This window comes from Prionailurus viverrinus, chromosome C2, assembly GCF_022837055.1.
Source record: "Prionailurus viverrinus isolate Anna chromosome C2, UM_Priviv_1.0, whole genome shotgun sequence".
Lineage (NCBI taxonomy): Eukaryota > Metazoa > Chordata > Mammalia > Carnivora > Felidae > Prionailurus > Prionailurus viverrinus.
Genome location: NC_062569.1, coordinates 49,195,760 through 49,211,618, shown reverse-complemented (window position 1 = coordinate 49,211,618; position 15,859 = coordinate 49,195,760). Strand labels below are relative to the sequence as shown.

General features: G+C 37.5%; 1 long non-coding RNA gene across 1 annotated transcript in view; it reads right to left on the bottom strand.

The window, feature by feature from the left end:
- Positions 1–2,523: 2,523 nt before the first annotated feature.
- LOC125175543 (uncharacterized) overlaps positions 2,524–15,859 on the bottom strand; it is a 32,945-nt gene continuing 19,609 nt past the window's right edge. The window contains exons 4-5 of the long non-coding RNA XR_007155867.1: positions 8,326–8,411; positions 2,524–3,122 (exon numbers count right to left, since the gene is read on the bottom strand). This is a non-coding gene — a long non-coding RNA (uncharacterized LOC125175543). The remainder of the gene's footprint in view (positions 3,123–8,325; positions 8,412–15,859) is intronic.

The following is a 15,859-nucleotide window of genomic DNA, read 5'->3' as shown; positions in this document are numbered from 1 at the left end:
CCAGTTCACATCACGTAGCACAAACTGCATCTGATTATGTGACACATCATGAATTCTTTTGACTCCCTAGGCAAGTCGAGATTCCATATAGTATTACGTTCATTTTTTTATGACTCATAGAAATTTTTTTTCCTTGTAAATTTAAAGATAAGATTTTTAAAAAATCTCTAAGTAAGTTCTGGTGGTCCCTAGACATTTTCTTTTCCTTGCCCTTCTGTCTTGAGAAAGAATGGCTGACCCCTGCTCTTTTACCCTTAGAATGTCCCTCTAGATCCTTATTGTTACCTTACTCTCCTATTGCTTGTGTGGCTAATTAGGTTTCTCCACTTACTACCAAAAGCCTCACTTAAAAAAAATTTTTTTTAACGTTTATTTTATTTTTGAGAGAGAGAGAACCAGAGTATGAGTGGGGGAGGGGCAGAGAAAGAGGGAGACACAGAATCCGAAGCAGGATCCAGGTTCTGAGCTGTCAGCACAGAGACGGACACAAGGCTCAAACCCACAAACTGTGAGATCATGACCTGAGCCAAAGTTGGATGCTTAACCCACTGACCCACCCAGGCACCCCCAAAGGCTTCACTTTTGGAATGAAAACATTTTTCCAAGGGAATCTGGGTTCTCTGGTGATAAACAATTTCTCCAGATTGGTACTTTATATTACTTATGATGATTGATAACAAATTATGAATGTGACAGTATCTCTAGCTTTACCTAGCTTCAGTGAATCTTAAAATACTGTTTGTTTAAATAGTTTAGCACCCAACATCTGTGTTAAGTTGATTTTGTTAATAGTGTAAGATTCTAACACACTTTGGAGGACTAAAAGCAAAATCTCTTATAAAGATTTCATAACCATGAATATTGATGAGCTAGGCTTGGGAGAAATATTAACAATAACTTCTGAGAAACTACTCTTTAAAAAAACTTTTTATATTGAAATAATTTCAAATTTTAAAAAGTATAATAGATATAGTAAAAGGAACACTAGTGTTACCCTTTTACCCACATTCACCTATTGTTATTTTATCTCATTTACTTGATCTTTTGTCATTTGCTCTGTCATTGAGTACCTACTCTTTTGCCTTGGTCTTACCTGCTTGCAATTTCTAATCCTCACCCTAAGCTTATGCACTATCATCCACATTTTAGATATGAGAACTAGGCTTGAAGAGATAAAGTCGACCTCTTTTATTTCTTGACTCTTCTCCTTATAAGTATGTTTTAATTTTCCTTTGGAGAACTCTTATTCTCCATCCTTATAGTTTAGATGGTGGGCTCTTCCCCAAGCTATTATGGGTGGATTCTTGTTCCAGGCTCTGCAAATGAGGGCAGTGCATACTCTTTTGCTACAGCAACTGGTTCAGAGATCAGCATGTGACCCAATTCAGGTAAATTAGAATCAATCAGCATTAGCCTCAGGGCATTTTTTTCTGGAACAAATAGGGAAGCAATTCTTTTCACCTTGGAGTTGTTAAGCTGAAGAATGTGAGTTTGGAGTTGTTAGGCATATTCTGTTTTTCTACCTCGAAGAGACTTACTGTGAGACTGAGAATAAAGCCAACAGAGGACTGGTGGAGAGAGCTGTAGATTCCTGGAATCAGTATTTACAAGCTACTGACTCAGTCCTGGAAGCCAACAGTTTCCCTTTTTGCTCTATCCAGGTTGATGTGGGATTGTGTCACTTGCCACTGAAAACATTCTGACTGATCAAGAAGCTATGTCCTTCTCCAAGATTATATGACTATTAAGTGTCAGGAGCTAGGAGTTGAACTAAATTCTTAGGTCAAACCCTTCCATCTTTTAAGTAGAGAACATGCCTTTCCATTGCCACAGAGAGCTGGAGAACAAGGAGGAGAGAACTGCACACATACAACTTTTCAAGAAGTATTATCTCAGTAAACCAGTTTGTTTTCCAACATGTCTGGCATATGTGTCCTTGCAGAATACCATGCTTATGTTAAAATTCACTGGAGAAGGAAGTAGAAATCAGAATAGCTTCCTGTGTCCTCATTATAAATTAATGGGGGGAGGAGACATAAAAGTCATAAAAAGTAAAACGGGAAAAAAGGCAAATTAAGAAGTTTGATCATTTTAAAATGAATGAAAAATTGCTGAACAATTTCTGTCTGAAGCAAAAAGTTAAAGGCATCATACCCTTAAAACACTAATCTGGTGTTTCCAACACTATCCAAAGAGTGACTGGCTTCAGATCCTTTAGGAACATAACACTAGAGTTACCTTAGCTCTCTCTTCCTTGCCTCCATTAAAATGTCCCTAAATAAGTCCTGATGATTCTTTTATTTTGTCTTTTATATAGCCATGGCCCTGGCATTTAAAGTCAAACCAGGACTGCTACAATAATGTATTTGCTAGACTTCTGCTTTCAGGCAGGGGGACTTTGTCACCTAAGAATGTACTAAACTCATGTTTTTTAAGTCACAAGTACATCATAGAAATAATTTAGTAGGACATGGCCAGTATTTACTTTTAAGCAGAATGGAATAGAATGAAACAGAACAAGATAGAACAGGAGTGTTGCAAGGATAGGTGTTGCAGCAGAACAATTTTATATAGATATGGGGAGTCCTGATACAGGTACAGGTATTGAAATAGATCTCGGAAATGATGTGAATGTATATGTGTGCATGTGTGTGTTGAGTTGTCCTTTAGAATATATTTCCTTCTGTGGGTTATGAACAAAAAAGTTGGAAAACCAATGTATGGACAAAGCAGTAATCAATCAAATCAATCAAAGAGAATATAGCAAAGTATCTAGTTTGTGCAACCATTGCTATAGGAATCATCATTATAAAATATGTTTGCTTTTGAACAATTCATGCTAGGAAAATTACAGTGAATACAAATATCCATAAATTCTAAGAACCTTCAAATGTGCTTCAAGGCTTGCCACCAGATGATACTTTCTGTGAGATAATCCTTATCTGTCATTACTCTCCGAGCATTGCTCTTCTCCTCTTCTCTGCCAAGTGACATTCATCCAGCATCTTGTTCAAAACACATCTTCTCCACAAAACGGTGGGAAACTTTGTCCTCGGAGAAAGTTAGCTTATACCTCATTTGATCAAAATATTTTGTACTTATTACTAAAACAGGACATGCTCCTTGTAGAAAATTTGGAGAACAAGAGAAAAAAAGGTATAAAGAGAGAAAGGGAAAATCATCCATACTAATCTAGAAGTATCCATTATTATCATTTTGGCTAGCTAGAAATTGTCTCTAGATGGTGGCAGAAAAATTTTTATTTTGACATGTTGAAGAAGAATCACAATAATTCCCCTCAATTTTTCCCATTTAAAGCTGAAATAAAATATAGCCAATGTGGGCACAAATCTTTGATAATTAAATGATTAATAATTATCACTCTTGAGTCTTTTTTAAAAAAAATTTTTGATGTTTATTTTTGAGAGAGAGACAGAGAGAGACAGAGCCAGAGCATGAATGGGGGGAGGGGCAGAGAGAAAGAGGGAGACACAGAATCCAAAGCAGACTCCTGGCTCTGAACAGGCTGTCAGCACACAGCCCAACAGGGGGCTCACAGTCACAAACTGTGAGATCAAGACTTGAGCTGAAGGTGGATGCTTAGCTGACTGAGCCACCTAGGTGCCCTCACTCTTGAGTCTTAACTACAAGAAGAATAGGGATTAAACCAAGATTATCTGTGATTAAAGGCTATTTACAAGAATTGATGTAATTAGGGGTACCTGCTCAGTCAGTTAAACTTCTGACTCTTGAATTCAGCTCAGGTCATGATCTCAAGGTTCTTGAGTTGGAGCCCCACATGGGGCTTGAGATTCTCCCTCTTTCTTTGCCCCTCCCCACTTCTGAAAATAAACTTATAAATAGTTGATGCAACTTATTAGTTTCACTAATTGAACAGATTTTGCTTTAATTCAGAAAAGCTGATTTTTAGAGTGTCACAATAATGTTTTGGCTTGGCAAGAATATGATCTACACAGTGGCTAAACCTGGTGATGGGTTGAAAAATTCATGAAAACAAAACATGTGGGAAATGCTACATGTTTAGAGGAGAACAGGATTGGACTTGTAACTCCAGTTTACGTTTCTGCAGTCTTCCCCCTCAACTACCCTTCCAAATAAATTAATGATAAAGCTAGAAAGAATAACAAGGGTTTTTGCTGAAATGTGGATATATTTTCATTCCTCCTACTTGAATATCATGGGAAGTAAATCTGAGGTTATGAATATTAAATGTCAAGGTCTGGTTTACCATCTCATCCCTGTGTCTTGTCCCCACATTTTGGGCCACATTCAAGCTCCCATTCACATCAAAGGGTGCTTTGCCCCAAGGCAAGGAATTGATGGGTTTTAGGAACAGAATGAGGGTGTGCCCCACTGGGAATAAGTAAAGGAAAAGAAGGTTAGGTTTTGTTGAAGAAAGCAAAAAAGTCTGTCTAGAAGTTGGAATAAAAAATAAAACTTTTTCAGAAATCTTTGTTATTTGATGTAGAAACCAAGGCAATGTTTGAAGTTAACAATTTAGCAGTTTTTATTCAATGCCTTCCAGAAACAGTAGTATCTGTAAGCAGCAGTGTCCTAAGGTCTCTGTGGTCTTCTCTAAAAGTCTTTTCTTATCACAGGTCATGAAAACTTGTGATAGGAATTTAACAAAACACCCAGTGTTTAAGAAATTAAGATTTCGGGGCGCCTGGGTGGCTCAGTCGTTAAGCGTCCGACTTCGGCTCAGGTCATGATCTCGCGGTCCCTGAGTTCAAGCCCCGCGTAGGGCTCTGTGCTGACTGCTCAGAGCCTGGATCCTGTTTCAGATTCTGTGTCTCCCTCTCTCTCTGACCCTCCCCCGTTCATGCTCTGTCTCTCTCTGCCTCAAAAATAAATAAACGTTAAAAAAAAAATTAAGATTTCATCTTAGGCTTTCCTAGTAGGGGAAAGAAAAAAAAATTACTGTGTACTTCAGCAAATATGACCCTTAGGAAATTGGAAAATGACCAAAGAAATGGAAAGAAAATCCTTTTACTATATCCCACTGGAAAAGTTCTGTAAAGCTAGGGCAGAGCCAGCTTTTGACTGATTTTTGTACCAAAACTAACAAAAGCAAAAAAAATCAACCACCTTAGATGAGGACAGAGGTTAGTGTCTTACACTTATGGTCCACCTTGTTTTCTATGGACTTTGCATGAGATACATTGCATTTCCTCTCAGGGAAGTCCATTGCCCTATAAGTCCCTGCCTGACTAGCCTCTTCCCAGGAGGATGGAAGGCAGCATCTGTTGGGCTGAACTGTTTGAAATTGCTAGTAATCAGTAGTAGGCACTTTAGATATGTTATTGCTTTAATCCCTACAGTTCTGCTTTGAGGTAGGCACTACTATCCACAAGAAGCTGATAAGAAAGGAGGTCAGAGGGTAATGTAATTTGCCTACATGAGGGTCACTCGGCTTGTCTGTGTTGGACCTGGGATTCAAATAAAGTCTGACTCTGACAACAGTGATGAGTTCATCAGAGAACAAAAGTTATAAAGACATTTCTGAAACGTTTTCTTGGAGGTTCCAAATTAAAAGCAATTCACTAAGTGTGTTAAGGTGGAAAGTGGGAATCCATTCTTTCTAGACGAAAGGGGGAGAATGGGGAAGGCTAAATACAGAAGATCAAAATTCATTACTCATTGAAGGACAGAGTCAACTGTGTACAACATGCCACATATCTGGGACAAAATAAAGGCATTAATTTGCCTCTTAATGAAGAATGGCAAGAGGTAGTGTATAAATGCAATGGTATTTCGAATAAAAAAGGAAATTTAGAAACTCAAGGGAAACACAGACTCTGGATTTTTAAAAAGTCTTAGTACTCTTTATCATAAACAGTGTTAGAATACTTTAGTAGTGTCTAACAAAGCAGACCCAAATTATGATTCTAGGACTTTATTTTTGGTTAGGAAATGAATGCAATAATGAGTTTTCTAGGCACATTTACTGGCATGCAGGTGTACAGAGGTCTTACTTTTTTGCAACCTCAAATGTTTGCTCTGTTCTCTAAAAGACTTGGAGGAATTCATTCCTCTGGTTTATTATGGATAGTTCCTTCTCTGTGAGATTTAGAAAAAGGAACTGAAGAAATACGTTTTTCTGTCTTTGAGCTGATTATGTATGTAAATAATCAGCATTCTTTTGTCTGTTTGTTTGTTTGTTTTAAGAAACATTCACGGAAAAGCAAACCTTCACTATATTCCTGCATAATGGATTCAAGCCACTTAGTTGAGTAAAATGTGTTCAGTTAGTCACTCCAATAATCTAGAGGTGAGGTTAACCAGGGTCCTTGCATTTCTTGTCAGCTCTGCATGTACAGTGACAAAAAGTCACAGAAAAACTATTACTCTTCTAATTTTTAAAAGTTCAAAATTTTTTCTTTTAAAAATTTTAGTTCCCTTAAATCTACACTAGGGATATAATACATACAGCTGTGCTTTGACCAGCATAATGGTTCAAAAAGTATCTCTGAAAATATGAAAGAGTTATAACCCACTAAATAGCAAATTCTTAAATGTTGATCAAAGTAAGATTAAACCATTCTCAATGCCACAAGTGAAAAAGTGCTAGGCAAATACTGTTAACTCTCAAATATTAGTACATTGCTCTTTTGTTGTTTTGTTTTGCATTATTGATCTTCATTTTTAAAATTCCTTTCCCAGCCATTGTCTGACTTTTTAATCACCAAAAAAAGGTACTGGAGTCTTGGTTCAATGAACAAGGTGGACAGGAAAGAAACTTTGAAACTTAAATCAATCTTAGATAAGTTACAATAATGGACAGGGATGAGCTGGGATAAATGTCACTTGCCTTGGAGCAAAATTTAAGGGGGCATGAAAAAAACTCAATAATTAAAATAATATTTTGAAAATAAACAAAAATTAACACAAAAATCCATGATGAAAAAAATTAAAATTAGAAATAAAGATGGGCTATTATTTATTTGTTTTTCCATCCTATATTTTTGCATAACTGGAACAGTTATTTCTAACCAGCCCATAGTTTTTAGCCAAGGTGGCCCTCATGGTGTCTGCCAGGTGGTTTATGAGGACTGACAATGGTGTGTGAACACTGTTTTGATTGTAGAACTTTTATTAACTCTTTCCACTTGGTTTAAACTATGAGAGGATATTTTGATAAATATAGAGATGCACACATAGTTTTTCTTTTGCCTCACCTCCAACATGGCTCTGCCTAGCACTGATAATGGAGTGAGTTCCAAGCAGCTGACAATTCCGAATGCATCTATTAACATTTAGGTTTGAAGATGAGTGTGTTTAATGTTCTGGGAATTTGTTTCACACACAGTTAGAGGTTATTTAATTAATTCCTAAAGAAATTAAAATGTATCCTACTTTTCCTATCAACATTTTGGAATGCCAAGGTCCGTCTTACCACTGCTCTAAGCAAAGAGATGTATGCCTTATCCCTAGTATAGTGCTTGACATGAATTAGCTACCAAATACATGTTAGTTCTCTGATCTTGCAAAGTCTTACAGGTAGAAAAAGACACTGGGTCTTAATTGTTAAGGAAGAGTAGTAATAAATAGTAATCATTCAAGTTTATTACACTTGATAACCTCAAAAATTCCTCTCCTTCTCCTTCTTCTCCTTCCTCTTCCTGGTCATTTATATTTCTTTTCAAGGCTAGGAAGACCTAGATCCCATCTCTCAAAGCCAAAATTAAGTATAACCAAATATCTTTTCCCAGCTTCTTTCCCCTACAGGCAAAAACTAAAAAAACATGGCATCTAAGTTCCTGTGAGTTTCTACTTTATCTCAATGTGTGAAACTCCTTTAGGTCATGTTCAGTGTCTTGAATATCATACATTTTTTTGATAAATGCATGTTGAATTAAGTGCCATGAATCTGAATTGTAGCAACAGTCTGACTACCAATTTTTGGCTTGTTTTTGCCTGGGTTACAGTGGCTGGTGGCTTTCATGTGCCTGGTTAATATCAGTCTGGAGCAGCACAATGCTTTGTATGGGGATTATCAAAAGTACCTGGAGAGAGCCAAGTCCTCAGGCAATTCAACCCATATCATGCTGTGTTGGTTCCCAGGGAGAATTTTAAAAGATTTCTAGGCAAAATAACCTTGTTGTTTGATTAGAAGGGATCGAGTTAGCCTGAATCCCTCACCTACAGGGGGAAGATCTTTGCCTTACATACAGTACCAAAATTAGAGGGGAAAAAAATGAAAACTTGTATATTACAAAAACACCCAAAAACACAGGGTAAGAGCAACCTGTAATGCAATTTTTTTTTTTTTTTTTTTGAGTGGAAGGTTAGAGAGAAACTTACCATGCAGGTAGTTTGAAAGTCTCCTACAAATTCATTCTAAGTTTCTGGTATATCCCCATTTTCTCCAGTCTGCTAATTTACCCACACTGTGAAAAAAATAACATAAATCAAAAGAATAATAATGATGGTGAGAATTTTAATCTCATTTCAGGCGGGTAGGCCACAGATTAGGGGATGGGGACTCTCAAGGCTCATAAACAACAACCTTAAGTATGCATAGCCTTAGAAACAAGTCAAGGAATAATAGCTAGATCCAGTCATGTAGAATGTTTTCATATAGTGTATTTACCTTCTAGTTTTAAGGGCAGCACAAGGAAATATGTCTAAAGGTACTCATTGAAGATAGTGTACTCATTGAAGAACTAATTGTTGATTATTTCTACACAAACCCTCCAAATACGCATCTAGCCTCTAAGAAAACAAAAGTCAACCATATGATGCTGCTTAAAACCTAATGAGATGTTATGCAGAGAGTAGATATTTAATACATTTGAAGTTAGATTTTGAGATTGGCTATGCTTATATGTAAACCTCTTATAACCAATGTTATGTGATTTTGAGTTTTGCTCAGTAGAGAAATGTATATATATATATTTTTTTTCCTAGATCAAAATAATTTTTTTCTTTTTACTATGTGGTCATTTATAATCCCACTAAATATAAAATGATTTCATCAATTCACTATGTACAATATAAATAATGAATCTTTTACCATTGTTTTCTCAAGATATCCAAAATCTGAAATGAAATATTATCCTGTCTACTCACCAAAAAACAACAACAACAACAACAACAACAAAACCCCCAAAACCAACCAACCAAACAACCAAACAAACAAAAACCCAAAATAAAACAAAAACCAAACTGCATTATAAAATAGTGTTAGTTATATAGGATAAAAATTTGGCCATGTATTATTGATCTTACGGAGGTAATCTTGCAGAGTGTAAACTAGCTTAGAGTGTCCTAAAACATAGAGTTATTAGAGGAAATATTTTTGATACCTTTAGTGCAGAACAATTTGACCTGGATCTTGAAAGCCAGACAGCCTAGTTTAAAAGTGATAGGTAGTGGTGTAGCTGGTATTACTGCTGCTCTAAAGGGAAAGTTTAGTAGCATTTTTCACTTGAAGTCTATTGACTGAAATGGAAGGAGGGTCTGAGAGAGAAACTGTGATAGCTAAGAATTAGTTACATTTTCTTTCAGTCTGGGTGTCTGGCAAAATAGTAGTTCTAACACCTTAATGTACAGCATTTGAAAATAGAAACTTCTAGGACTTCCTGACCCTTTTAGTGTATTCACAATAGAGGTGTCCATGTTGTGATTCCAGTGGACAAGAGGCGGTCAGCATACTCTGGCCAGTGAGCTGCTTAATGAGAGAAGATAAATCTCTGGCTTTCACATGTTATTAAAGAAGTCTTTGAAAATACTGATGTTTAGTTTGGTTTTCAGCTGGACACTCAGAGGTGGTTAACCTCCCAGACCAATTGGAGTCATGTTAAAAATACTCTGGAATGTGTGGTTGGTTAACTGCAGGTGTTTGGCTGTGAAAGTTGAAGAAGCGCAAACATGAAGTTAGAACATTGTGACAATATGACTGGTTCTTAATGACTTGAATGGAAGCTGAGAGAAAACAACATTTATTACCAATTTATTTCCTTTTCAGAAGTGTCTCTATGATGCCAAACATCTGGATGAAAAGCAAGAAGGCTTAGAGAATCCTTTGCAAAGATTTTGTCCTCATCCATCTAGTCATTCACTTGTTCAATAAACATTTATCAGGTGTTTATTGTACACTCACCAAAGAGCTTAGCAGGGGAGGAAGTTATGTACACATACTAATATTATTATAGAACTTAGAAATTGGAGAGTGCTACAAGAGACATGTAAATAAACTATTACACCTGAGCAGATTACTCATCTATAGGAGACTCAGGGACACCTTCTGGATGAGATAGCCTTGAGCTGAACTTTAAATTTTTTTTTTAACGTTTTATTTATTTTTGAGACAGAGAGAGACAGAGCATGAACGGGGGAGGGGCAGAGAGAGGGGGAGACACAGAATGGAAGCAGGCTCCAGGCTCTGAGCCATCAGCCCAGAGCCCGACGCGGGGCTCGAACTCACGGACCGCGAGATCGTGACCTGAGCTGAAGTCAGACGCTCAACCGACTGAGCCACCCAGGCGCCCCTTGAGCTGAACTTTAAACTGGATGTTTTTATTCTAACTTGGAGTTTAGGCTATGTAACAAACACTCTTTCAATTGCAAAGTGTAGAAAACACAAGTAAAACATGACTTCAGGTACTGGGGAGGGTAAAATCCATTAGAGCATGATGGTTCTCATTCAAGCCACATGGCTGCAATACAGAGGGAACATTTTCTATAACGTTGAGAACAGAAGTGGAGTGGTGTGCTCAGTCCAGAATGTGAGAAGAGATTGGCTTAGAAAGAGATTGGCTGGTATTTATTAAACAATAGTCTACGATGTGATGTTGTAAAGGTAAATGCAGCTGTAAAAGTCAGATGAGGACTTCAACAGCATACAGAAGTAGAAGAAGCAGGGAAGATAAAAAGGGCTTAGATTATGATCGTGACAGCGAAGTTAGAGGGGTGGATATATATTCTATTAATTAATAAATTTTTATTTTAGAGATAGAAAGTGTGAGCAAGGGAGAGAGGGCAGAGAGAGAGAGAGAGAGAGAGAGAGAATCTTAAGCAGGTTTCATGCTCACTGCAAAGACCGACGAGGGGGCTTGATCCCACAACCCTGGGAACATGACCTGAGCTGAAATCAAAAGCAAAGGAGCTAAAACAAAATACATATTTTATGGGAATTTTAATTCTATGCTTTTGGATTACCAACAATTCCTCATGTATACACATTGTTTTGTAAAAACTCAAAAGAACTCTGCGCCTTTTGTCTTAAGAACAGTAAGTTCTATTTTGCCAAGTATAAGGAAGTGTAGATGCCAAGAGTTTCAAGCTTTGCTTAATATTAAGTTACAACTCATATTTGAGGAAACTTGCAAAAACCTGGCACAATGTCATCACTGGAAAACAAAAGCAGCTATAAACCAATGGATTCCTTGGTACCTAACAAAATAATCCAAAGAATAACGCACTAAATGCAGATGGAGACCAGATTCTTCAAGACTGGCAGCTGGTCCATCATGGATGTCTGGAAAAAAAAAACCTTACAAATTAGGGGAAATTATTTTTTTTTAATGGAACATTTCATCACAACTATATAATCATAACCACATAGATTATATTTCTTAAATGCCAGGTGCTTTGATAAGGGCTTTGTAAACAATGCAATTTAATCCTCTCAACAGCAGTAGGAGGTAGGTGTATTGTTACAATCATTTCACTGATGAGAACTGAGCAAGAGAGATGTTAGGTAACTTCTTCCAGTTTATATAGCCAGCAAGAAGTGGGTCTGGGATTTGAACTTCAGGATCTGATGTCAGGGCCAGGTTTACATCGGTTATTATGATACATTCCATTAGGATACAAATGTGTATTTTCTAAGGAAAGAGCATGAATAGTAATGACCAGTTAACCCCACTCTGGTGAAAAGGACTTTTGGTATCCCTTTAGTTCAGTGTAGAAAGTTCAGTAGATTGAATTATGGAAATTTTCTTAATTCTAACTTATTGCCTTTATACCTGTACCACTTAATCTTTTCTAGTGTCCTGACTTCTTCAATGAAACAAAAGCTAAGGATATTCTTTCCATTAAAAAAAAAAAACCCAAACACATGCATAGAAACCATTGCTTAAAGCTTCAGAAAATGCATGGGCTCCAAGTAATTTAGGTTAAAGACTCATCTTCCCCTTCCCTTGTAGCATCTTCTTAGAAAGTTAAATTTTGGTTAATTAGCAGGATGGAGGAGTCCCCTGACCCTGCCAAAAACTTCACTTATTTATTAGATGTGTTACTTATTAGATCAACAAAACTGTAGTGCTTAATTAGTCTTGCTCTTTTCTGGATATAAAGAGAATTCGTTGACTTGAGCAGGTATTCATGGTAGAAGGTAGATATTTGAACTGAATTGGGTAATCTCATACGCCACTTGAATTTCAATGTTGCATTAAAAATTTCACTGTATAAATGTCTGAGCCCAAGTAACCAAGAGCTCTCAAACACTCCAAAGGACATTAAATGAATGACTTGAAAAAGATTAAATCTACTTTGTGTCAGTCAGTCCTTGCTTACCATAGTCCTGTCCCTGCAAGTTGTAGATGCATTCTAGCACTCCCTAAGCTGTGATGCCAAACCCCAGAATTGAGGAGCTGTCAACTTGACAAGATATTGGTAATTTTTCTTCCTCCATCAAATTGGGGTAGTGAAGCCTGACTTCAATACATAGAATTGTGACTTTTCTAAATTGCTATTGGCATCTTTATGACATCAGATCTGACCCCAGAAAAACCCAGCCTTGTTTCTGATTTTTCTCACTGCAGTCCAGGACAATTACCAGCTCCTGCATCTAGCGCACTAACTCACCCTTCACTCTTGGTCACCCCTCATATATGGGTGACTTCTAAGTAATAATGTATCATAATCCTTGTGACTTGGTAATTAACAGCCAGGTCTTCCTTAATAAGACTTTGCCTTCACATTTCCCTTATTCCTATCTTTCTATGCCTCAGTTTTAGCTTCTACAAAGTTAGGATCATAATAATAGTTATCCATGGGATTATTAGTGAGGACTAAATGAGTTAATGCGCATGAAAAACATGGAACAGGGTCTGGCACTATCAGAATGTTGGCAGTGGCTGTTGTTAACAGGGTTGATAGTAGTTTTATTGCCCTGGCTTGAGCTCAGCCAAGAATGACAGGCGGCCAGTTCCAGCTACAGTCCATGGTAGCCTACAGTTACTAATAGCCAGTTTGAGAGGAAAAATTCAAATATATTTATTCAATAATTTTTGTGATATCCACTATGTGCCAGGCACAGTGTTATTTGCTGACAACTCCCATGACCTAATAAAATCAGAGATGCTGTGCTAAAATAATAACTGAAAGTGTCACAAAGATATATTCAGAATATAATGTGACGCATGCCTAGAAACTTGGTCAGTGGAGTGTATGGTATTTTCTGGTCTACCATAGTTGAAGCAAAGATCCCTTTCCCAGCAGGGCTCCTGCCCTGGTAACTGACAAAGCTTAGTTTCTGTTCTCTTCTCTGCTCTTCTTATTTCTGTGGGCTTCCCATGGACAACCACAGTTCCTCACCTGTTGAGAGGGGTTTAGTCATTGCTCAGACATGGTAAACAGTTATGCTAGGCTCTTCTGATCTTATCTATCACAGTTTTTGACTCTCATATTGGTTCTGTAAGTTGATTCAGCCTAATGGATTTGTTTGGTGCTTAAGTTGTGTTAGGTATTGAGGGAAAAAGGTGAATGAATATTAAGCTGTTCTTGTCCTTTGAGGAGCATTATTATTCCATGTGGAGGAGACAGACTGCAAAGTAGGGCATCTCAATATGTTAAGGAGAGTCTGAGTTCACAGGGCACCATGGCACCCATTGATGTTAGAGCTTTCCCTCCACCTCCCGCTTCTCATTACGGCACGTACCGCCCATTATGTGAAAACATGGTGTTCCTGACTCACAGTCTGTAGGAGTTGTACTCTGAGTTTTACATTCTGTTTTTTTCCAGTACTGGTAATGGGGCTGTACTGAATCATTTATTTACACTTTCTTGGCCAGTTTATTTTGACATATGACATGTATTTGCTGATGGAGAAAACACATGCAGCTTGTAAGTATGGTGCAATGTTTTTCCTTTGGAAATAGAAACAAGAGAGACCTCATTGAAGTTTTACTAGCTAAATAGTTTTCTGATGTTCCTAAATGGGTCCAAAGTAGTCCTGCAGTATCCCTTCTGTGTGTATATACATGTGTACACATGCATGTTGTGAGGGATGGGAAGGATATAATAACACCTATACAATGCACTGTTTGGATAGTATTTGGGAAGAAGGAAAACAAGTGGCACATTGCTAATTTGTACCCTTTTACATGTTTCTTGCCAGACTGATTTGTCTGGACTAAGCATCTATACTTTCCTTAATCCTTAGTGTTTGCTATAAAATAATTTCTTGCTCCACGCATTTTTAAATTGGTCTGGATCTAGACTCAGTCAATATTCCACATAGTGCAGGAATTGCTCTCACTTTATTGATTGGACACTGCTCGTCTAATTGTAGAGTAACTTACTTCCTCAGACTTACTGTGCCTGTGACTCTGGCTGAGCCAGCAGCCTCACCGGTGAGCTCAGGCCTCCCCGCACGCGGTTCTCCTGACAGGTCCTTCACCTTTCCCCAAACGGTCTCTGCCCTTATATTCTTCTGGATTTCGTCCACACTGTTTATTCCGTGTGGAATAGCCTCTCTCTTCCCTTGACTCTACCTAGAGAACATGTCCTCACCTTTCAAGACCCATCTCAGATTCCGCCTGCCTGAGATGCCTCCTCCACCTTTCTGGCACAGTGTGGGGGCTCCCTGCACTGTGTTTCCACTGCACTCTATACCCACCATGGATGCGTGTAACACCCATGACTCAGTACTGTAATGACTCATTTCTGTTTTGTTCTTTTTTTTTTAATCAACAAAACTTCAATTGAGCTCCATTTGGATAGGAAACTTCAAGTCATTTGACACTTCCTGATTACCCAACACAGTGCCTGCCATATACAAGAATTTCAACTGTGAACCAGATGAGTAAACTTTATAGTAATATTTAAAGAAACATCAAGAAGAGTATTATGTGGCTCTTTTCTCTTACCCATACTCAACTGTGTCAATCATCGATTAGTCCCTCTTTGGGCTTCCTTATTCTTCTTTAATATTGATTGTCATCTTTCTTTCATGTATTTGCTTTTAGTACTGCAAAGCATTAGCACTTGATGTGTTTATAGTTGCCTGGTGGTTTGATGTATTAATATTTTAAGTACTGTTGGATTTAATAGCCTCTCTTTCTCTAAACTAGACCCACCAGTGAGATAATGCTGAATGCCTTCTCACTGCTCCTGTCTCTGAGATGCTCTAGCCGTTCAATCCTGAGTGGAACCATTTTCAAGGCAGAAGTGGCTTTTTGCTATTCTGTCTAGTAATTTAAGGAATGATTTTGAATCATATTTTCCTGCCATAGTGGTTCATTTTTTTTGTGACCAAAATTTATGAATAAAGATGAGGACACTTAGTTTTTCTCAATCATCTTAAACTGTCATGATCCCTGTTTCCCAGTCAGAGCAAGATTTTCTTGCAAGTTGTGATGCTCACTCCACCAACTCATTCTCGTGATGGAAGAACCTTCTACACACTGAAGGGGCTTCATGCTTTCTGTTATTGTTTTTAAAGCTAGATCTTGTCAGATACCTGCCTTTTGTTCACAGAGAAGCGTTGCCATTTTCTTCCAGATATAATGGGAATGAAAAATGCCTCTCCAAACAAAAACATAAAATACTTTTTTTTTACATATGCTGACAAAGAATGTAGTCTCAGAAAAGATTTCCTTTTGTGATA